Source organism: Glycine soja, chromosome 18, assembly GCF_004193775.1.
Source record: "Glycine soja cultivar W05 chromosome 18, ASM419377v2, whole genome shotgun sequence".
NCBI classification, from domain to species: Eukaryota; Viridiplantae; Streptophyta; class Magnoliopsida; order Fabales; family Fabaceae; genus Glycine; species Glycine soja.
The window spans coordinates 32,747,289-32,771,942 of NC_041019.1; the positions used below are offsets into that span (position 1 = coordinate 32,747,289).

Here is a 24,654-nt window from a genome sequence, read left to right on the forward strand (position 1 = left end):
TGAAGAGTCTAGTGAGGAAGTCTAACCCCAAGAAGAAGGTGACTTCTTAATTGGTAGAAGGCTCCTTGGAGGTTGTCATACCCTAATTTTGTCCGGGAGTACTTGTGTTCGGTCCTTGAACCTTGTTTGCTCCCTTCGGAACCCTCGAAACAAGCATCATTGCATAATCCGTAAAGTTTCGCAACATTCTAGAAGGAAAAACAAGCATCATTGTGTAATTTGTAAAGTTTCGCAATATTCCGGAAGGAAAAACAAGCATCGTTGCGTAATCCATAAAGTTCCGCAACGTTTCGGAAAGAAATCAATAAAAAAACACCAAGAGGGGGTGTACTTAGTGAAAATGGGGTGCAAATAACAACCAAGCCCACTTGGTCCTTCCTGAGTGTTCCAAAAGAAGGCAGTGCCTTCTGGTGGAAGCAACCCAGCTCGCCTAGGCATGCTGGGCGGCAACCACCTCCCTCTTTTCTCCTATAAATAGGGGGAGGAGGGCAGAGCAAATGGGTTCAGCCCTTCTGGTATTGAGAAAACTCTCGAAATTAGTGAGAAAAATTGTTTCCATGAAAAAAATCCAAGCCGAGGTGATGTAAGCTCCGTTAGAGCATGTAGGCCTAGGATCTTCTTCATCAATGGATTCCTTTGCTTCTTGGAAGATGAATGGCAGCAGAATGGAGAAGGAAGAGAGAGAGGAGACGCCACTTCAAGGAGAAGATGAGTTTAGAAGAAGCTCACCACCATAGGAGGCCATGGATAAGAGCTTGGAGGAAGAAGGAGATTAATGAAGGGAGAGGGAGAGAAGAGCATGAAATTTTGTGCTCTAAAAGAGCTCTAAAATCTGAAGTTAATATTCAAATGATCAAAGTTCAAAAAAATGCATACACATGACCTCTATTTATAGTCTAAGTGTCACACAATTGGAGGGAAATTTGAATTTCAATTCAAATTTCACTTGAATTTGAAATTGAATTTGTGGAGCCAAACTTTGGAGCCAAAATTTCACTAATTATGATTAGTGAATTTTAGTTATGGTTCAGCCCACTAATCCAAGATCAATTCCAAGATTCTCCACTAAGTGTGCTTAGGTGTCATGAGGCATGTAAAGCATGAAGGACATGCACAAAGTGTGACTATATGATGTGGCAATGGGGTGTAGTAAGCAAATGCTCACCTCCCCCTCTAAAATTTAATTGGATTGGGCTTCTACCAATTCAATTAAATTTATTTCCAACCACACACATCAAATATTCACTTAGTGCATGTGAAATTACAAAACTACCCCTAATACAAAAACTAGTCTAGGTGCCCTAAAATACAAGGGCTGAAAAATCCTATATTTCTAGGGTACCTTACGTACAATATGGAGCCCTAAATACAAGGATCAAATATAATGACATCCTAGTCTAATATGTACAAAGAGAATTGGACCCAAACTTGGGCCATGGGCTCAGAAATCTACCCTGAGGTTCATGAGAACCCTAGGGCTTTCTTCAGTAGCTCTAGCCCAATCCTCTTGGAGCCTCTTGCTCATGGCTCTAGTGACTGGTCCCTTCCTAGGGAGGATTGCATCACGAGGTGCTTTCGTAACGCTTTCGAGACGTTTCCGTAAGCGATTTCGTGGAGATTCTTCACCGTTCTTCATCGTTCTTTGTTCGTTCTTCGGTCTTCAACCGGTAAGTTCCCAAAATCGAATCTTTCAATTCATTCTATGCACTCTTAGTGGTCCCTACTAGTTTTTTGTACTTTTGTTTTCGTTACGTTTATTTTCTGTACCCCCTTTTAACGAGCTTTTAACCGTTTATTTAAGTCATTTCTCACTTAATAAATGATAAAAATGAATTTTAACTGATCATTTGTGTTGCAACATCGTTTAATCACCATTAAAGCAAAATCTAACCGATTGTTCACACTGTAACCACGATTAAACCAAAAAAAGGCAAAATAATAATAAAATAATCAAAATATCTTTGAATAAATTAATGTAAAAATCAATCTGACGTTTTTCTTTGGATGTTTCCTTGAATGAATTGACTAATAACTAAAGTGAAACTAAAGCTAAAATCAACTCACAAATCAAGCTTTGTCCGGAAAAACCACTAAAAATCATTTTAAGGTCTAGCGCGTTAAACGATCCTCTTTGCTTTCATCGGTTAACATGGACCTTTCAAAAGCATAGAAACCAACATGTAACTTTACCGCTTTGGCAAGAACACGTAGGTCTGATTTTCTCATCGCAATTGAGGATACGTAGGAGCAAAAGCCTCGCTTTTGTCGACCACCCCAAGAGATCGTTAATGGTCCAACGCCTTAACGTTTCTCTCCTTTCAAAAACCAAGAGATCATTAATGGTCCAACGCCTTAACATTTCTCTCCTTTCAAAAACCAAGAGATCGTTAATGGTCCAACGCCTTAACATTTCTCTGATTTCAAAAATAAGAGATCGTTAATGGTCCAACGCCTTAACGTTTCTCCCCATTCAAAATCAAAAGATCGTTTAATGGTCCAACGCCTTAAATGACCTCTTGTTCGGTTAAAATATATCTTGCCAAAAAAGATAAAAACAACTTAACCAATGTTTAGTTCTAAAAGAACTACGTAGGTTTGATTTCCTCATCGCAATTGAGGATACGTAGGAGCGAGGGAAACACCCTTGTCGATCACACCAAAATTAAAAAGCATAAAAACACAGAAAGACATAAAAAGGGAAAATAAAACATTTTGAAGTCATATTTGCACACTTAATTAAAGGTTGTCGTCCCTTGTGATGGACGTATGGGGTGCTAATACCTTCCCCGTGCGTAAAAACAACTCTCGAACCTTTCACGATTAAAGTTCGTAGACCACACCTTTCCGGTTTTTCCGACGTTTTCCTCAAATAAACGTTGGTGGCGACTCCACGCATTTTCCTTTCTTGGAAGACGCACCTGTGAGCCCCGCGTCACCCTCCCTTCGAAGGGTAGGTTGAGACAGTTGGCGACTCCACTGGGGACTATTTTTTAGAGAGTTAGGCCAATCAATCAGCGTGCAACATCTCATCATGACTTTTTCTTTATTTATGTTCTTCATTCCTTTTTATCTTTGGTTTTTGTCCATATTTGTACATAACCTTGGCTATGTTGTTGTGTTTGGTGTGTTTGTTTATCAATTACATTCATAGTTAGAAATACCATTTTTCTACACACACATAACACCTACCCTTCACACACACATTGAGATACTAGGCCCTACACTCGGGTTCATGGGAATATAAGGAGTGGAGGTGAATTTGTGGTCATGCTGGGTCTCCGACTTGCTTGATAACAGTGAACCCTCATCTAGAGTTTTTATCTTTGATAACATATTGTTGTTGGTAGTCCCTACTGCCACAATATGTTTTTCGAAGGGGGTGATACCTCTAGAAACCATCAAGAGAGATATGACCACCTTGGGAATTATCACTAAAAGCCTTTTAGTTCCTCCCGTTTAGGTCCCTAAAATAGGGGCACGAAGCGAACATGCTGCGTGCCTTTTAAACACTGCCATGCATATAACCTAAATGTCATGTACGCCTTTGTTGTATGATTATTTGAGGATATTGTCATGTTGTGTACATCCCACTATTGCGCTTTTGCGCATCTGCATCATGTCATCACGCATGCGTTGTATGTTGGTCTCGTCTTTTATCACGGGAAGTTGGAAGGTCCATATCACCTTCTTAACTGCACACATGGGGCACTGCGCCCCCAAATGCGCAGGCAAGAAGAGATGATTTTTCGGGCTCTCGTGTCCGTAAATGCATTCATATCATGCACCGCATAAGCATCTCTTCATGGCATCGTAATGGACATATGTTCCTGCATTTGTCACTTACCATATTCATGCATTGCATTTTGCATAAGTCATTTCATCACCATGCATATGCATCTAATAGGTTTTTTGCATACCATTTTTTTTCATGTTTACTCATGCATGATCCTTGCATTTTCCTCTGCAAAACAAAAACAAAAAAAGAAGCATGAAAATTCATGCTGCATTCTTAGTTGCATATGTTCTGTACCATGAGCCAACCATGTTGGGATCATAAACCTGTTTCATTTAAAAAAAATTATTGAACTTGGTACCTAATGCATGGTTAACTAAGAGAAGATGTTTCTTCGAGCATCTCAATTTCATAATTACATTTGCCATGCATAACTTAAGTATGCTCGAGTCATTCATCTCTGTGAAATGTTGTCAAATTATTGACAATTGAAATTTTCATTCCTTGGATTATAAGGTTGAACCAAGCTCATGCTTTTATGTAAAGGTTCATCAAGTCAAGTTGAAGTATGGAAGTAACCATCTTGCAAAACATTGGGGCAAAAGATGGATCGAGTTACATCGCTGCTTCGTCTACTGCCAAACACATTTAGGACTGTTGATGTCCTTGTTACTTCCAGTTTCACCTTGACAAAGATGTCATGGACCATGTTGAAAATCTAAATTGATTCAACCCCATGTCTTGCATAAAAATTCACAATACTTCAACCGTGCATCCTTCGCATACATCCATGCTTTTCATTGGTTGCATTGCTCATTGCATTCTTCCTTTGAAAAAAAAACGAACTTAATCATTGTTATCAAAAGGAAAGAACACGCTTTACGATGCCTTTATCGAACTTGTGCTAGAGCAATGGGTGAAGTAGAGGAGGTGCAAGAGCAGGTGAAGGCCGACACGGAGGCCTTGAAAGAGCAAATGGCCACAAGGATGGAGGCCATGATGAGCATAAAGGAGATAATGGAGGTCAATGCGGTTGCAATAGCCGTTACCAACACCATTGTTGAGGTGGACCTGACCCCCTCATATGGCCTCAACCAAATAAATCATCCAACCTCAGATATGGTAGGTCTGGAAGGCAAAGAGTTGGGAGGTGCGGGCGGCCCTCATTTAGTGCGAAAAACAGGCATACCTTCCCACCATATGGCTTGCCTCCCAATTATATGCCACCCAATGTGGCGTACACTCCCAATGAGAATGTCAATAGCTCCACTCCTATACTCATTGAGAGCCAACAACCTCAATCTGATCATGCACATTTTCGCAACCTACCCTTCGGCGGGAGGGCGACGCATGACTCGTGGGATCATCTCCCAAGAAAGAAATATGCGCGGAGTCGCCACCAACGTTTATTTGAGGAAAACATCGGAAAAACCGGAAAAGACGTGGTCTACGAACTTTAAGTGAAAAGGTTCGGGAGTTGTATTTACGCATGGGGAAGGTATTAGCACCTCACACGTCCGTCACAAGGGATGACAACCTTTAATCAAATGTGCAAACATGACTTCAATTTTTATGTTCCCTTTTACATCTTTATTTCTTTTTGTACTTTTTATATTTTTATCTTTTTGTGGTCGACGAGGGTGTTTCCCTTGCTCCTACGTATTCCTCAATTGTGATAAGGAAATCAAACCTACGTAGTTCTTTGAGAACAAAGTGTTTGGTTAAGTTATTTTTTTATCCTTTTTTGCAAGATATGTTTTTATTGAATGAAAGGTCATTTAAGGCGTTGGACCATTAAACAATCTTTCGATTCTTTTGAAAAGAGAGAAAACATTAAGGCATTGGACCATTAATGATCTCTTTATTTTTGAAAGAGGTAACAAAGTTACATGTTGATTTTAGTCTTTTTTTAGAAATCTATGTTTAAACAATAAAGGTGGAAAAGACCATTTTAAGGCGTTGGAGCTTTAAAATGGCTTTTCTAGGCGATGACAAAAAGTTTGGTTTATGAATTGATTTTAGCCTTAGTTTCACTTTGGTTATTAGTCGATTCAATTAAGAAAGAAAAATCCCAAAGAAAACGTCCGATTGATTTTTTTGATTTATTTTACTAAAAGATATTTTTTATTATTATATTATTATTTTGCCTCTTTTTTGGTTTTAAACGTGGTTACGGCATGACCGAAAGGTCGGAATTCATTTTAACAGAAATTAAAGGATGTTACAATACGAATGATCGGTGGAAATTTATTTTATTTTTTGATTAGGCGAGAAAATGACTTAAATAAATGACTAAAGCACGTCAAAAGGGGGTACAGAAAGTAAATGAAATGAAAATAAAAGCACGCGAAACAAATGAGGACCACTAAGGGTACATAGAATGAATTGAAAAGTTCGATTTCGGGAACTTACCGGTTGAAGACCGAAGAACGAACGACGAACGACGAAGAACGGTTGAAAATCTTTGCAAAATCACCCACGGAAACGTCACGGAAGCGTTACGGAAGCGCCTCAGCTTGAATTTTCTTCACGGAAACAATTTTTCTCACTAATTTTAAGTGAATCTCAGATACCAGGAGGGTTGAACATTTTTGTTCTTCCCTCCTTCCCCTATTTATAGGAAAAGGAATGAGAAGCTTGCCACCCAGCTCACCCAGGCGAGCTAGGTTGCTTCCTCCAGAAGGCACCAACTTCCTGGAAGGCCCAAATGGGCCTGGTTGCTATTTGCACCCCCTTTTACTAAATACACCCCCTTGGCTTTTTTTGTTGATTCTTTTTCCGTAACATTAAGGAAACTTACGAATTTCGTGACGATACTTGTTTTCTTTCCATAATGTTACGGAACCTTACGGATTACGTAATCATCCCTTTTTTGCCTTCCGGAATGTTACGGAACTTTACGGATTATGCATTTACACTTCCTTTTGACTTCCGGCATGTCACGGAAATTCACGGGTTGTGCAACAATGCTTTCTTTTGACTTCCGACATGCCACGAAACTTCACGAATTGCCCAACGATGGGTGCCAAGTACCTCGAAGTGGTCAAATGAGGGTCGCATCCCAACAATGGATGGTCCCTAGACGAAATTAGGGTATGACCGTTGCCCCTCTTTACTTGTCTTTTACTGGAGATAAAAGGGAAGTAAAGATAAGACACTAATTTCGTTCGAGCGAAACACCATTCGGTCGGTGAATCTCCCTGCCAGCGGAACCTGCAAAAATTTTGAAAATGATCAGTACCGACACATCATCCTAATACTGTCGAATTTGATCCTCTTGGTTGACACAAGGCGCAGAATGACCATAATTTTTCTCTGCGTGTTGTTGGACACGATCGAGCCTGGGCGGCAAGGCGCAAAATGACCATAATTTGTCTCTGCGTGCCACTGGACACGATCGCCTCTGGATGGCGAAAAGGTGTACGGAATGACCATAATTTTTCGCTGCCCACCTCTCGACTTACTGTCCCCGAATGACAAAGGGCGCAGAATGACCATAATTTGTCTCTGCGCGTTTATCACTCGACTTGCGAAATATGAATGACAAAGGGTGAAGAATGACCATAATTTGTCTCTGCGCGTTTATCACTCGACTCGCTGCTCCTGAATGACAAAGGGTGCAGAATTTGTCTCTACGCGTTTATCACTCAACATGCCGCTCCTGAATGACAAAGGGCGCAGAATTTGTCTCTGCGTGTTTATCACTCATCGAGTGTACGAATGACCATAATTTGTCCCCACATGTCATCGGGCCCGCCGCCTCTGGATGACAAAAGGCGCAGAAGACGACGTTAGTCTCTGCGTGCTATCATGCTTTGAGTCTTAGAGATAGCAAAAGAAAGTTTAAAAGTGCGGGACCAAATGGTTCCCGTATGTCATCGGGCCCGCCGCCTCTGGATGACCAAAGGGGCACGAATCTTTCAATGAATAGGCCCAAAGGTGGAGAGACCTGACAGCTCAAGTGGCACCTCCAATGATGGAGAAAGAGATTATCACAATAATAGTAGACACATTACCAGTGTTTTACTATGAAAAAATGGTGGGGTACGCACCCTCAAGCTTTGCGGATTTGGTCTTCATCGGCGAAAGGATCGAAGTGGGTTTGAAAAGGCAAATTTGATCATCTTGCTTTGATGAATGAGAAAATTGGGGCAAATGAAGAGGATGAGAATGAGGAAGGAACCCATGTTGAGGTTGTCATTCCTACATGGCCAAACTTCCCACCAGCCCAACAATGTCATTACTCAGCCAATAATCTTAAGATGGATAGGCTTAGAATGCAGAAGAAGCAGTAGCAATCAATTTAATAATGTTCTTTAAACATGCAAGGCAAAATTGATTGCAATAACATAAATGAGATAAGGGAAGAGAGAATGCAAACTCAATTTTTATACTGGTTCGGCAAAATCCGTGCCTACGTCCAGTGCTCAAGCAACCTACTTGAGATTTTCCACTCCCTTTGTAAAAATCCATTTACAAAATCTGAACCACACAGGGACAACTCATCCCTTATGTTCAGGAATCCTTAAAACTTAAGAGACCCTTAGTCCCTTAATTAATCTCTTTGAATGAGAAGAAAGAAAGAATAATTCTCTCTTGAAGAGAAGGATATTACAATTGAAGTCCATGGAGAAACTCTTAATGGATTTGCAAGTGCTTGCCCAAGAGTTTCTTTTGAGAGAGCATTTGGCAATGAAGTTCTCTTGGAATCTCTCTCATTTCCTTTTGAGAGGATAAGACATTTTGAACAAGCAAAACTCTCTCTTTAAAATTCGTGCCCAAGTCACCTATTTATAGGCCTTTGATGGCCATTCACAAATCCAATGAAAAGATATGACTGTTGGCAAATTTTCTGAAAACTTTCCACTGGTAATCGATTACAATGTCTGTGTAATCGATTACACAGTTATAATTTGAAGGGTCATGACTTTTGAATTTGAATTTTAGGAGTTTCGTTGCTGGTAATCGATTACAAACATATGGTAATCGATTACATGTTGAAAATTCAAAACCCTTTTCAACAGCTATTTCTCAACCCTATCTTCTGGTAATCAATTACCAGAGCCTTGAATGTCTTGAAAGCACTTTGTTTTAAGGAAAGGCTTGATCTTGATTAATCTTGAAGCAAGGCTTTGTTTGTTGAAGCAATCTTGTATTAATCTTGAAGCCATGCTTATCTTTTGAAGCAACTTTGCTTGATTCTTCTTTTGACATCATCAAAATCATGTATACATGCATTCACAGTCCTCTGCCCCTAATGCTTAACTGAGACTTGTGCTCCCGGTTAAGGGGCCAGTAGTTTCCTTTTATCAGTTCCTAGGCCACCCCCTGATCCTGGAGGAGGGCCAACTGTGCGAGCACAACCAGAGGAGGAGGCTATTGTGCAGCTACTATGCATACCGGGGCAAGATTTCACCCGCGCCGCTGCAAAGAGACGAGTGCGGATCATGCGCACCAACATGACCACTCTTACACAGATATGGATGACGTTGCTACTTAGCAACATTCTGCCCAGCGACCACAGTGTCGATCTCCCCCTGCAGAAGTATCAGTTGGTCTGTGTCATCATGACATAGGTAAGTATGCACATGGCTTAACTGATTTCTGATGTCATCCACTATTTGCAGGGATCGTGCCCACAAGACACCCAGTGGACCCGGAGAAGTCCAACAAGGCCCTAGGGTTTCCAGCTCTGGTTACGAGCCTCTGTCAGTCCTACAAGGTGCTTGTCCCCCCCAGCAAGGTCATGCCATCGTGACATAGGTAAATATGCACATCGCTCAACTGATTTTTGATGTCATCTATTGTTTACAGGGATCGTGCCCGCAAGACACCTAGTGGACCCGGAGAAGTCCAATAGGGTCCTGGGGTTTCCAGCTCTGATTACGGGCCTCTGTCAGTTCTAGGAGTGCCCATCGCCCCTAGCAAGGTCATCAGGCCCCTATTAATAGGGCTTTCATCGAGAAGTATTGCGCCCCCAGACAGGCGCAGGGCGAGGCATCACAATAGTGAGCAACAGACGCACCGCCACCACCTCTAGAGTTCACCTCAGCTCATCCACAAAAAGGTTGGAGCGTTGCCTACGACACATGGCCGACCAGTGTAGAAGCAAGCTTCATGATGATGAATCAAGATTGATTCAAGAAGTTTTGATGATGACAAAAAGCCCAGAGAATGATTTCAAGATTAAGTTCAAGATCAAGATTAATTTCAAGATTCATCAAGAAGATTCAAGATTCAAGAATAATCTAGATCAAGATTCAAGACTCAAAGATTCAAGAATCAAGAGAAGACTTGATCAAGATAAGTATTAAAAAGTTTTTCAAAACATTGAGTAGCACAAGAAGTTTTCACAAAATCATTACAAAAGAGTTTTACTCTCTGGTAATCGATTACCAGAATATAGTAATCGATTACCAGTGTTTTAAAATGTTAAGATTTTCAAAATTCAAAATGAAGAGTCATATTTGTTGATGTGTAATCGATTACACCTTAATGGTAATCGATTACCAGTGACTGTTTTCGAAAAATTCATTTCCAAAAGTCACAATTCTTCAAGTGACTTGTTTCTGAAGATTCTTTCAAAAGTCATAACTTTTTAAGTAATTAGTTTTAAAGGAATTGCCAAGAGTTACAAGTATTGACTTGAGTCATCAAGAAATTATAAATATGTGACCTTCGCATGAAACAATCAAAAATTGATCTTACTCATCTCTTTCAATCAATCTTTCAATATTTTCTTTCATCTCTTTCAATAGATTTTTTCTGTTTCATCTTCTCTTCATCTTTCTAAAAGTTTTTGTTCAAAACTTTCTCTTCCAAGAAAATTTCTTTGTTCAAAAACTTATGCTATTCATCTTTTTCATTCTCTTCTCCCTTTGCCAAAAAGAATTCGCCAAGGACTAACCGCCTGAATTCTTTTTGTGTCTCTCTTCTCCCTTTTCCAAAAGAACGAAGGACTAACCGCCTGAATTCTTTTGTGTCTCCCTTCTCCCTTGTCAAAGAATTCAAAACGACACAGTCTGAGAATTCTTTTGATTCTTTCCTTTCCCTTATACAAAAGATTTCAAAGGACTAACCGCCTGGGATATCTTTTGTATCCCCTTCACAAAGTTTCAAAGGACTAACCGCCTGAGAACTTTGTCTTAACACATTGGAGGGTACATCCTTTGTGGTACAAGTAGAGGGTACATCTACTTGGGTTGTTGTAACAGAGAACAAGAGAGGGTACATCTCTTATGGATCAGTTCAAGTGGAGGGTACATCCACTTGGTTGTTCAAAGAGAACAAGGGAGGGTACATCCCTTGTGGATCTTTGCTTGTAAAGGATTTACAAGGTTGAAAAGAAATCTCAAGGACCGCAGGTCGTTTGGGGACTGGATGTAGGAACGGGTTGTTGCCGAACTAGTATAAAATTCTTGTGTTTGTCTTTTATCTTCCCTACACTTTTAATTTCTGCTGTGCACTTTAATTATCGCTTTTACTTTTGGTTAAGTTTTTATTTTTGTTCTTTACTTTCTTATCATTATAGTAAAAGCCTAATTGAATCTAGTAATTAAGAAGGATAAGTTTTTTAATTAGTAAAGGTTCATCAATAATTAATTCAACCCCCCTCTTAATTATTCTGAGGCCACTTGATCCAACAACCAGCAGGCGACCAAGTCCAAAGCCAAAGGTAAGCAAAATACTAGGCCCGTGACCGACAAGTCATCACGCGTCTGGCTCAAAACGTTAAAGAAGCGCTACTAGGAGGCAACCTAGAATTGGCTACGAAGAAGCTCCTCGCGAAGCGGTTTAGGAAGGGCACCATTGAAGAGGATTCCAGTATGGCCCCACAAGCCGACACAAGCTTTGACAAACACCGATTCCAGAGCGTGGAACATCAATAGTGTTTCAAGGCCATCAAAGGATGGTTATTCCTCAGACAGAGACAGGGGTAGCTGAGGGATGATGAATTTTTGCACTTCCTTGGAGGAGGCGGAGCCATACAACTAGGATCGGCAAACTTGTGATCTATCCATCATTATTTCTTTTAGTTATTCTATTATTCTGTTATTTCCCTTGTGATCTGACATTATCTGCTTCCAATTATTATGTCCATTGTGATTGAACTGCACATGCAGTTATCTGTCGCATTGTGAGTAATTTACCACTTTTGGCATATGGTCGTACTTACTTTATGATGATTTGTCTGAAACACAAAAATGTGTAAGTCTGGTGTACTTTCGTTCACACACTTTTTTTCAATAAAATGTAATCTCGGGTATCAACCGTGCCCAGGTTACAAGCTGTTTCTAATCTTTTGAAAATGGCCAAAACTAAAAACAAACAAGAACAAAAAATATATCTTTTGGCTGAAAGGCCAGCACGCTTTTGAAAAGAAATAACTTCCAGCTTTTCTTTGAAAAAGATTCACTGATCATAACACCAGTTTTTGAAAAAAAATGTGTATGCACCTGAAGGGTGAATGCTATGAAAATTTTCCCGAACGCCCAAAATGGACTCGGATGAATGCATGAATTGATAAAATAACATGTTTTGGAAACACTGGGTTGACTTAAATAGGGAAAATGAATCCTGAGCCCTAGTGTCACATGACCATAAAAACTTGATGCTTGAGTGTCCACATGGGTGCATGCATGACCAGTTTTGCATAAAATTTCCAAATCATCATTGTTGCATGTGTGTCATGGAAATAATGTGAGACATTCCTTTATCCCTGAATCGCTGGCCGAACTAACACCCTGACATATATCATGTCCAGCCGTCCTACAAGCCTTGAGCCAAAATCCCAACTCACCATAAACCTTGACCCAGGGTGAGAATGCCCATCCTTGCCATTAGAAGAAAACAAAAAAAAAAAAGAAAAAGAAAGTTCCCGATCAAAGATCGGAAGAAAGCAAAAGAAGAAATTCCCAATCAAAGATTGGGAGAAAGAAAAAAAGAAAGAAAAATTCCCGATCAAAGATCGGAAGAAAACAAAAGAAATATACAGAAAGGTCTTTGGCCCAGACAATATCTGAACAATATAGAATTTTCACAAGTAAACAAGAAAAGAAAGGAAACCACGACTTGAAGTGGTCCTCTCCCTTTGATCGCCAACCAAAATCCTGTGCACTAGCGACTTTCTCGCCCTGCACTAAATAAAAATAGAAAAGGAAAAGGCCCAAACACTCAGAGCCAAATTCCTCACCAAAACACCATTCCCGAAGAAGTCCTATTGATCCATGATCACGCATGTAATCTTTGATTTGATAGGAAATGATTTGCAAAATCAAGTCATGACATATCTATGGTTCGGAATTAGGATAAAACACTTACCTCTGTGAGATTGATACACTTTGAGTGATTTTCTTCTATTTTGTTGGACCTAGTGTTTCCTCTAAATGGTCGTTTAGAAACGAAATGCTAACATCCAAAATCTCATTTATGGTTATGAGAAAATTTCATCAGCATACTCTCCTTCCCCAATAGACACATTGTTTTTCACCAAAAATCATATGTTGCTCTGATCAGTTGGAGGTTTTATTTCTTTACTAAAGCATGTTCACATTTTAGTGAAAGAACACCGAGACTATTTTAGTCTCACAAAATCAAGAACTACGTAGGTCTGAGTTCCTCATCACCAATTGGGGATACGCAGGAGCAAAAGCCCTGCTTTTGTCGATCACCCCACCTTTTGTTACCGTGACCCAAGAGTCCGGTGGCATGCGGAGACACCTGACGGTAACCCGCACACACCCTTTGCTATCCAGCGACTCGAGAGTCCGGTAGCATGTGGAGACACCTTATGGTTATCCACACTTTTTGTCATCCAGAGACGGCGAGTCCGATGACATGCAGGGGTACCTTATGGTTATCCGCACCTTTTGTCAACCAGAGGCAAGCGAGCCCGTTGACACGCAGAGACTAATGTCATCATCTGCACCTTTTGTCAACCAGGGGCAGGCGAACCCGTTGACACGCGGAGACTAACATCGTCTTCTGCACCTTTTTTCATCCAGAGACGACGAGTCCGATGACATGCGAGGGTACCTTATGGTTATCCGCACCTTTTGTCATCCAGAGACGGCGAGTCCGATGTCATGCGGGGGTACCTTATGGTTATCCGCACCTTTTGTCATCCTGAGACGACAAGTCCGATGACATGCGGGAGTACCTTATGGTTATCCGCACCTTTTGTCAACCAGAGGCAAGTGAGCCCATTGACACGCAGAGACTAACGTCGTCATCTGCACCTTTTGTCAACCAGGGGCAAGCGAGCTCGTTGACACACAGAGACTAACATCGTCTTCTGCACGTTTTGTCATCCAGAGACGGCGAGTCCGATGACATGCAGGGGTACCTTATGGTTATCCACACCTTTTGTCAACCAGAGGCAAGCTAGCTCGTTGACACGCAGAGACTAACGTCGTCTTCTGCACCTTTTGTCATCTAGAGACGACGAGTCCGATGACATGCGGGGGTACCTTATGGTTATCTGCACCTGTCGTCAACCAAGGCGAATGAGTCCGATGATATCGGGATGATGTTGGTCGTCCGATTCTGATTATTTTTGAATTTTTTTTGTAGGTTTTACTGTTGTCATTCAAGACATTCAAGCCCGACGACACCCAAGATTCTTCTCTGCTAGGCAGGGACGATCGAGTTCGATAGCATGTGGAAACGTCGTGGTTATCCCATTTTATTGCTTTCAAGGCATTGAAGTTTTGCTGACGCCCTGAAGCCTTTTTCTTTCTAAATGATAGGTTCCGCTGGTTGGAATATTCATCGGCCAATTGAAGTTCCGCTAGAACGAAATTTGTGTCTTATCTTTACTTCCCTTTTATCACAATTAAAAGATAAGTAAAGAGGGGCAACTGTCATACCCTAATTTCGTCCGGGAGTACTTGCAGTCGGTCCTTGAACTTTGTTTGCTCCCTTCGAAACCCTCGAAACAAGCATCATTACGTAATCCGTAAAGTTTCGCAACATTCTAGAAGGAAAAATGAGCATCGTTGCGTAATCCGTAAAGTTTCGCAACATTCCGGAAGGAAAAACAAGCATCGTTGCGTAATTCGTAAAGTTCCGCAACGTTTTAGAAAGAAATCAATAAAAAAACACCAAGAGGGGGTGTACTTAGTGAAAATGGGGTGCAAATAGCAACCAAGCCCACTTGGGCCTTCCCGAGTGTTCCAAAAGAAGGCGGTGCCTTCTGGTGGAAGCAACCCTTCTGGTATTGAGAAATCTCTCAAAATTAGTGAGAAAAATTGTTTTCGTGAAAAAAATCCAAGCTGAGGTGCTTCCGTAACACTTTCAAGACGTTTCCGTAAGCGATTTCGTGGAGATTCTTCACTGTTCTTCATCGTTCTTCGTTTGTTCTTCGTCGTTCTTCGGTCTTCAATCTGTAAGTTCCCGAAATCGAATCTTTTAATTCATTCTATGCACCCTTAGTGGTCCCTACTTGTTTTGTGTACTTTTGTTTTCATTACATTTATTTTCCATACCCCCTTTTAATGAGCTTTTAACCGTTTATTTAAGTCGTTTCTCACCTAATAAATGATAAAAATGAATTTTAACCGATCATTTGTGTTGCAACGTCGTTTAATCACCATTAAAGCAAAATCTAACCGATCGTTCACACTGTAATCACGGTTAAACCAAAAAAAGGTTAATAATAATAAAATAATCAAAATATCTTTGAATAAAATAATCAAAAAAATCAATCAGACGTTTTTCTTTGGAAGTTTCCTTGAATGAATTGACTAATAATCAAAGTGAAACTAAGGCTAAAATCAAATCACAAATCAAGCTTTGTCCGCAAAAACCACTAAAAATCGTTTTAAGGTCCAGCGCCTTAAACGGTCCTCTTTGCTTTCATCAGTTAACATGGACCTTTCAAAAGCATAAAAACCAACATGTAACTTTACCGCTTTGGCAAGAACTACGTAGGTCTGATTTTCTCATCGAAATTGAGGATACGTAGGAGCAAAAGCCCTGCTTTTGTCGACCACTCCAAGAGATCGTTAATGGTCCAACGCCTTAACGTTTCTCTCCTTTCAAAAACCAAGAGATCGTTAATGGTCCAACGCCTTAATGTTTCTCTCATTTCAAAATCAAAAGATTGTTTAATGGTCCAACGCCTTAAATGACCTCTTGTTCAGTTAAAATATATCTTGCAAAAAAAGATAAAAACAACTTAACCAACGTTTAGTTCTAAAAGAACTACGTAGGTCTGATTTCCTCGTTGCAATTGAGGATACGTAGGAGCGAGGGAAACACCCTTGTCGACCACACCAAAATTAAAAAGCATAAAAACACAAAAAGACATAAAAAAGGGAAAATAAAACATTTTGAAGTCATATTTGCACACTTGATTAAAGGTTGTCATCCCTTGTGATGGACGCATGGGGTGCTAATACCTTCCCCGTGCGTATAAACAACTCTCGAACATTTCACGATTAAAGTTCGTAGACCACACCTTTATGGTTTTTCCAACGTTTTCCTCAAATAAATGTTGGTGGCGACTCCGCACATTTTCCTTTCTTGGAAGACGCACCCGTGAGCCCTGCGTCGCCCTTCTGCCGAAGGGTAGGTTGCGACAGAGGTCAATCTTGTGATCTATCTCAATCCCAAAGAGAGAACATATTTCATACAAGATGCAAAATTTTAGATAAAACTTGTTTTCTCATTGTGGATAGTGGATCTTGTTGAAATTGTTGTAGCACAAGATTAGTTTCCAAGTTGAACCTCACTATCATTCCCCACCTAAAGCCTGATAAACTTCAATGGCTCAATGAGCAAGGGGAAATGATAGTTAACCAACAAGTGAAGGTACCTTTCTCCATTGGGACATATAAGGATGAAGTTAATTGTGATATAGTTCCTATGGAGGCAGGACATATTCTTTTAGGAAGGCTGTGGCAATTTGATAGGAAGATCATTTATAATGGCCTAACTAATGAGATTACCCTCACCCATCTTGCCACTAAATTTGTGTTGCATCCTCAAACACCTTCACAGGTGGCCAAAGACCAAATAACTATGAAAGATAAGAGGGATGAGAAAGAAAAGGTAGAAAAACAAAAGAAAAAGAAGGATAGTAAGGCCTTGTCTTCAAAGGCCAAGGGGAAGGAAAAAGAGGGAAAGGATTCCTCCAAGAAAATTGTTAAAAAGGAAAATCATTTTGCAACAAAAGGTGATATTAAAAGAGCACTCCTTCTTAAACAATCTTTCTACCTTCTCCTATCAAGGGAAACATCCCTTAGCACTGCCACAATTCCTACATTTGAGACCTTACCCCCAAAGGTCCAAGAACTCTTGCATGAATTTGGTGATATATTTTCCAAAGAGATACCCCCTGGGCTACCTCCTTTAAGGGGAATAGAACACCAAATAGATTTAGTCCCAGGAGCAAGCCTTCCTAATAGGCCAGCCTATAGGACTAACCCTCAGGAGACTAAGGAGATAGAGTCTCAGGTTAAAGAATTGTTGGAGAAGGGCTGGGTCCAAGAGAGCCTAAGCCCATGTGTTGTGCAAGTGTTGTTGGTGCCCAAAAAGGATGGTATGTGGAGAATGTGTACAGATTGCAGGGCCATCAATAACATCACTGTAAAGTATAGGCACCCCATTCCTAGACTTGATGATTTGCTTGATGAGTTGCATGGTGCCAATATCTTTTCAAAAATTGATCTTAAAAGTGGTTATCACCAAATCAGGATTAAAAAGGGTGATGAGTGGAAAATCGCTTTCAAGACCAAGTTTGGTTTGTATGAATGGCTAGTGATGCCTTTTGGGCTCACTAATGCACCAAGCACCTTTATGAGGCTTATGCATCATGTCTTAAGGGATTTCATAGGTAGATTTGTAGTTGTTTATTTTGATGATATTTTAGTGTACAGTAGGAGCCTAGATGATCACTTAGGACATCTCAGGCAAGTTCTTTCAGTCCTTAGGAAAAACACCCTCTATGCAAATATAGAGAAGTGTACCTTTTGTGTAGATAATATAGTTTTCTTAGGTTTTGTAGTTGGTAGAAATGGGGTCCAAGTGGACCCTGAGAAAATCAAGGCCATCCAAGAATGGCCCACCCCAAAAAGTGTGGGAGATATTAGGAGTTTCCATGGGTTAGCAAGCTTCTATAGAAAGTTCGTTCCTAATTTCTCTACAATTGCATCACCTCTTAATGAGCTGGTGAAGAAGAATGTGGCATTTACCTGGGGTGAAAAACAAGAGCAAGCCTTTGCTTTGCTCAAAGAAAAGCTTACTAAGGCACCTGTTCTAGCTCTTCCTGACTTTTCTAAAAATTTGAGCTAGAATGTGATGCCTCTGGAGTGGGAGTTGGAGATGTATTGTTACAAGGTGGGTACCCTATTGCTTATTTTAGTGAAAACTTCATAGTGCCACCCTCAACTACCCCACCTATGATAAAGAGCTTTATGCCTTAATAAGAGCCCTCCAAACTTGGGAACATTACCTTGTTTCCAAGGAATTTATCATTCATAGTGATCATCAATCACTTAAGTAGATTAGAGGGCAAAGAAAGTTAAACAAGAGGCATGCAAAATGGGTAGAGTACCTAGAGAAATTTCCATATGTTATCAAATACAAAAAGGGAAAAACAAATGTGGTAGCTGATGCCCTATCTAGGAGACACACATTGTTTTTCTCCCTAGGAGCTCAAATTTTAGGATTTGATAATATTAGGGACTTGTATGCTTTAGATGAACATTTCTCTCCCATTTACAAGAGTTATGGGATAAAGGCCCAAGATGGATTCTATTTGGCTGAGGGGTATTTGTTCAAAGAGGGAAAGCTTTGCATACCCCAAGGATCCATTAGGAAATTACTTGTGAAAGAGAACCATGAGGGTGGGCTCATGGGCCACTTTGGGATAGACAAGACCCTTGTCTTACTCAAAGAAAATTTTTATTGGCCCCATATGAAGAAAGATGTCCATAAGCATTGCACTAGGTGTGTGGCTTGTTTACAAGCCAAGTCTAGGGTGATGCCTCATGGGCTATACACACCCTTACCCATCCCCTCTGCACCTTGGGTAGACATTAGTAAGGACTTTGTCCATGGGCTTCCTAGAACCCAAAGAGGTGTAGACTCTATCTTTGTGGTGTTGGATAGGTTTAACAAGATGGCACACTTTATACCATGCCACAAGGTGGATGATGCTTCCCACATCTCAAAACTCATTTTCAGGGAAGTTTTGAGACTCCATGGTTTGCCTAGGACCATTGTGTCAGATAGAGATGCTAAGTTCCTTAGCCACTTCTAGAAAACCTTATGGGCTAAGCTAGGAACTAAACTTCTTTTCTCTACCACTTGTCATCCACAAATTGATGGGCAAACAGAGGTAGTGAATAGGTCTTTATCCACCCTTTTAAGGGCTCTTTTGAAAGGCAACCATAAGTCTTGGGATGAGTATCTTCCTCATGTAGAATTTGCCTACAACAGGGGGGTTTGATGTGCCATCATTTTCTTCTATTTTCTAAACCCTTTTTGCACCATTTTAATTATTGATTGGTCTTAATTGTCAATTAATTAGGCAGTTTTATTATTTGGGCTCATTTAGCTAATTTGATGTTTCTAGTTTAATTTCAGGAATTAATGAAACATCGGGCTTAATCCGGATTTTGGTTGTGGACTTGAAGAGGGCAAATAAAGCAGCGCTTACCTTAGTTAATTTCTAATTAGGAAATTTCGCAATTTTATTTTATGTGGTTCAGTGTTTATTTTGTTTTGGGTCAAAGTATGTAATAGGGCCCAGTGACTTTGAGTGACTCTTTTTAAATAGCAGCCTTGGGATTCGTGCAAGGCTATTCTGTTATGTTATTCATTATTCAGAGCTTTGTTTAGGTTTTTACGTTTTTCTGCTTGAATGCTACTGTTTCGTTCTTAATGCAATTTTCCATTTTCTGCTTCTAATAACAATTTTGTTCTTGTTTCTTCTTCTACTTTCATTTACGTTTCTGCTTCATTTATGTTTCTGCTTCATTTACGTTTCTGCTTTTAGTTTCAGTTGGGTTTTCTGTTTGAATTTATGGAAGGCTAGATTTTCTGGTGTTGTTTCCTTTCGAGGACGAAGCCCAACTCTCTTTGAGGTTTCGTTTATAATGTGGCTTCCTGGCAGTTTCCCCTTCACCAATTAACCCAAATTCGTGAACATTAATCAGTGCACGATTCGTGTTCGATTAATTGCCTCTGAGCCTAACTTGCGTTCATGCTTAATGGACGAAGGGTTAACTGGTGTATGTGTTGCCTAATCACATATTGACAACCCTAAGTTGATTTTCGCTTAGTAAATTGAAATAGGGTTGGACTAAGTGGTTAACTGTTAGGGACGAATTCTCCATAACCCAGGATAAGAGAATGGCTTCTGAATCAGAGGAAACAACCCATTTTTAATATTAGTAGTTTCGTATTCCAATTTACTTGTTCTGTCCTTTAAATGACAAACAAACAAACACCCCCCCCCCAATTGTTACTGTTACTGCAAGTGTATTATGAACATTTGGTTTATCATTGCTCGTTGGGAAACGACCTAGGATCACTTCCTAGTTACTGCATTTTCATGTTTATTTGATTAGGGTATGGCCTCGATCAAATTTGGCACCGTTGTCGGGGAGCAGTGTCCTAAGGTTCATAATAGCTAGTGTTGTGTGTTTAATTCTTTCGTGTTTTATGTTTAATTGTTAGTATTGTGTTAGTATGTGTGTTACTGTTGTTTAATGTCCTGGTATTTTGTTTAGTGTGTGTTCTGTTTCAGTTTTCCTATTAAGCGCTTCCCCTATTTCAGTTTTGGGTGTTTTGCTGTGAATAATGTTTTGCGACGGACTTAGCGACCACTTTTGCTTGCGGCAAAACAGAGTAGTAGTAGAAATCATGTAGCGACGGATTTTAGCGACCACCCATGCTTAATTATTTTGGATTTTTTGTTTTAGTAGCTAGGGTTGTTATTTTTGGCTGAATTTTTTTGTGGTAACTTATTTCAATCCATATTTTGTGGGAAAAATAGCTAGAGCCTTTAGTTTGGTCAGATTTGAAAGTTCCAAAAAAGTAGCTAATTTTGTGTTTGTCAAAACTTCAAACGGCCATAACTTTTGCTCTGCTTATCAGAATCGCAATTATTATATATGTATTTGGGGAAGAAAAAAATTTCCTACGCCATGGCAGCCAGCCTGCTGAGGTCTCCATCGTCCAAAAATAGTGATTCTGTCAAAAGTTTTATATTTTTCAAGTTTTATTCACTTATTTTTCTTAACCTACCATTTTTAGTTTCCATAGTTAAACTTTGAATTTTTGCCTGAAATTTTTTGTGCTATCTTCTCATCATTTTATAAGGTTGCTCACAAAATTTCAAGTCATTTGGATATCATTTGAGGGTAGATGTAGTTCAAACCTACACCTTTATTTACATGGCAAGGCAACTAGTTGTGTATGCTGAATGTAGTGTATGACTAGAGGCAATCCATCTGACTTACAACCCTTTGATCCTGAGATAGATAGGACATTTCATAGATTAGTTAGGCATCATTTTATACCTTTTGATCATCCTGAGCATTCCATTACTGGTGAATCTATGCATTCTGTTATTGGTGATTTTGAACATCCTGATTTTGAGCATTATAATTTTGAGCATTCTGATTCTGAGCATTCTGATTTTGAACATTCTGAGAACATGGCAAAACCTCCACACCGTGAGAGGACTCTAAGGCAAATGGCTGCACCTGATTTCACCTACGAAAGCTTGTGCATCCAATACCCTGATGAGGATGTCCCATATGTTCTCAAAACTGGACAGATTCATTTGCTTCCAAAGTTTCATGGCCTTGCAGGTGAAGACCTGCACAAACATTTGAAGGAATTTCATATTGTCTGCTCCACCATGAAACCCCCAGATGTCCAAGAGGATCACATATTTCTGAAGGCTTTTCCTCATTCTTTAGAGGGAGTGGCAAAGGACTGGCTGTATTACCTTGCTCCAAGGTCCATCACTAGCTGAGATGACCTTAAGAGAGTATTCTTAGAAAAAAATTTCCCTGCTTCCAGGACCACAGCCATCAGGAAGGATATCTCAGGTATTAGACAACTCAGTGGAGAGAGCCTGTATGAATACTGAGAGAGATTTAAAAAACTATGTGCCAGTTGCCCTCACCATCAGATTTCAGAGCAGCTGCTTCTCCAATATTTTTATGAAGGACTCAGTAATATGGAGAGAAGTATGATAGATGCTGCCAGTGGTGGAGCCCTTGGAGACATGACCCCTTTTGAAGCCATAAATTTAATTGAGAAGATGGCTTCCAACTCCCAGCAGTTTAGCGCCAGAAATGATGCTATAGTCATTAGAGGAGTGCATGAGGTAGCTACAAACTCAGCTGCATCATCTAAAACTAAGAAGCTTGAAGGCAAACTGGATGCATTGGTTAACTTGGTAACCCAGCTGGCCTTGAACCAGAAATCTGTACCTGTCGCAAGGGTCTGTGGTTTGTGCTCCTCTGCTGACCACCATACAGACCTTTGCCCTTCCATGCAGCAACCTGGAGCAATTGAGCAGCCCGAAGCTTATGTTGCAAACATTTACAATAGACCTTCTCAAGCTTATGTTCCATACTTCTCATAGAAGATGTCTTAGTTAGAGTTGGTGAACTGATTTTCCCTGTTGATTTTTATATTTTGAATATGGAGGATGGGTTTTCTCAAGGATCAGTTCCCATCATTCTAGGCAGACCCTTTATGAAAACTGCTAGAACTAAGATAGATGTATATGCAGGCACACTATCCATGGATTTTGGTGATATAACTGTTCATTTTAATATTCTGGATGCTATGAAATACCCATCTGAAGATCTTTCTGTATTTCGTGCTAAAATAATTGAACATGTTGTTGATGAATACATGACTGATCTTTACTCTAATCTGCATGCCTCTCACTCTTCATGCATTGAGTCTGAAATTGTACTTGATCATATGTCTGAATTTGACGCTGAGAGTGAATCTGAAAGTGATATTGATTGCATGTCTGGTGGTGGTGTTTTACCTCTCGAGATTGATTTTATAAAGTCAGATAGGACTAACCATGTTTCAGGAAGTACACATACCTCTGACTTTCTTTATGAGGTACAGGCTGAGAAACCATCTCCTTCTACCACTATCCAGCCGACCACACCAGAATTGAAGCCTCTGCCATCAAATTTAAAATACGCTTACTTGGATGATAGCAAAAGTTTTCTAGTGATTATATCTGCCTCCCTTGCTGATGAGCAAGAGGAGAAGTTGTTGTCTGTTCTCAAGAAGCATAAGAAGGCTATAGGCTAGACCCTGGCGGACATTCCTAGTATTAGCCCATCCACATGTATGCATCGAATAAATTTAGAGCATGGAGCTAAACCAGTAAGACAGCCACAGAGAAGACTTAACCCGATGATTCTTGATGTAGTGAAGAAGGAGATAACCAAGCTTTTGCAAGCTGGAATCATTTATCCTATCTCCGACAACCAATGGGTGAGTCCCGTCCAGGTAGTCCCGAAGAAGACCGGCCTCACAGTGATAAAAAATGAGAAGGAGGAGCTGATTCCTACTCGGGTGCAGAACAGTTGGAGAGTCTGCATTGACTATAAGAGGCTGAACTAGGTTACCAAAAAGGACCATTTTCCCCTGCCATTCATTGACTAGATGCTTGAACGCCTGGCAGGTAAATCTCACTACTATTTCCTTGATGGTTTTTCTGGTTATATGCAAATTACTATTGCTCCTGAGGATCAGGAAAAGACCACATTCGCCTGCCCCTTAGGCACTTTTGCCTATAGGAGGATGCCTTTCGGCCTGTGCAATGCCCCTGGTACCTTCCAACAGTGCATGATTAGTATTTTCAGTGATTTCTTAGAAAATTGCATAGAGGTGTTTATGGATGATTTCACTGTGTATGGATCCTCTTTTGATGGTTGTTTGGATAGTTTGGAAAAAGTTTTGAATAGACGCATTGAAACTAACCTTGTTCTAAATTTTGAAAAATGTCATTTTATGGTTGAGCAAGGTATAGTTTTAGGCCACATTATTTCCAATAAGGGTATTGAAGTAGATCCTGCAAAAATTTATGTTATTTCACAATTGCCTTACCCCTCTTGTGTGCGAGAGGTGCGATCTTTTCTTGGTCATGCAGGATTCTACAGGCGCTTTATAAGGGATTTTAGCAAAGTAGCCCTTCCACTGTCCAACTTGTTGCAAAAGGAGGTGGAGTTTGACTTTAATGACAGATGCAAAGAGGCTTTTGATTGCCTCAAAAGAGCGCTGACTACCACCCCCATCATCCAGGCACCCGATTGGACAGCCCCTTTTGAGCTTATGTGTGATGCATCAAATTATGCATTGGGGGCTGTCCTTGCTCAGAAAATTGATAAATTGCCCAGGGTGATATACTATGCTTCTAGGACTTTAGATGATGCCTAAGCGAATTATACTACTACTGAGAAGGAGCTTCTAGCCATAGTTTTTGCTCTTGAAAAATTTCGATCTTATTTGCTTGGTACCCGCATTATTGTTTATACTGACCATGCAGCTCTAAAGTACTTGTTGAAGAAGGTTGATTCTAAGCCTAGGTTGATCCGATGGATGCTCTGGCTCCAAGAGTTTGACTTGGAGATTCGTGATAGGAGCGGAGCACAAAATTTAGTTGTTGATCATTTGAGTCGGATCGAACATGTAACGGATGCGGATTCACCCATTCGGGATGATTTCTCGGATGATCATTTGTATATACTGTATAGTATTTCTGACTCTCTTTCTACTCCCTGGTTTGCTAACATTGTCAATTATTTAGTTGCTTCTATTTTTCCTCCCTTAGCATCTAAGGCCCAAAAAGATAAAATTAAAAGTGATGCTAAGCATTTTATTTGGGATGACCCCTACTTGTGGAAATTGTGCAGTGATCAGGT

At 40.2% G+C, this 24,654-nt stretch overlaps 1 non-coding gene and 1 pseudogene across 1 annotated transcript; one reads left to right on the forward strand and one right to left on the reverse strand.

Moving 5' to 3' along the window:
* Positions 1-24,307, forward strand: part of LOC114397165 — a 168,633-nt pseudogene extending 144,326 nt beyond the window's left edge.
* Positions 21,780-21,886, reverse strand: LOC114397855. The gene has a single exon (XR_003663472.1). It is a non-coding gene; the product is annotated as a small nucleolar RNA R71 (small nucleolar RNA).
* Positions 24,308-24,654: the final 347 nt, after the last annotated feature.